Here is a 699-nt window from a genome sequence, read left to right on the forward strand (position 1 = left end):
TAGTGTCATGAGGTCAGTATAACAGACCAGAGAATAGAGTGTCATGAGGTCAGTATAACAGACCAGAGAATAGAGTGTCATGAGGTCAGTATAACAGACCAGAGAATAGAGTGTCATGAGGTCAGTATAACAGACCAGAGAATAGAGTGTCATGAGGTCAGTAACAGACCAGAGAATAGAGTGTCATGAGGTAACAGACCAGAGAATAGAGTGTCATGAGGTCAGTATAACAGACCAGAGAATAGAGTGTCATGAGGTCAGTATAACAGACCAGAGAATAGAGTGTCATGAGGTCAGTATAACAGACCAGAGAATAGAGTGTCATGAGGTCAGTATAACAGACCAGAGAATAGAGTGTCATGAGGTCAGTATAACAGACCAGAGAATAGAGTGTCATGAGGTCAGTATAACAGACCAGAGAATAGAGTGTCATGAGGTCAGTATAACAGACCAGAGAATAGAGTGTCATGAGGTCAGTATAACAGACCAGAGAATAGAGTGTCATGAGGTTAGTGGAACAGACCAGAGAATAGAGTGTCATGAGGTCAGTGGAACAGACCAGAGAATAGAGGTGTCATGAGGTCAGTATAACAGACCAGAGAATAGAGTGTCATGAGGTCAGTGGAACAGACCAGAGAATAGAGTGTCATGAGGTCAGTATAACAGACCAGAGAATAGAGTGTCATGAGGTCAGTGGAA

This window comes from Oncorhynchus tshawytscha, linkage group LG13, assembly GCF_018296145.1.
Source record: "Oncorhynchus tshawytscha isolate Ot180627B linkage group LG13, Otsh_v2.0, whole genome shotgun sequence".
Classification (NCBI taxonomy): domain Eukaryota; kingdom Metazoa; phylum Chordata; class Actinopteri; order Salmoniformes; family Salmonidae; genus Oncorhynchus; species Oncorhynchus tshawytscha.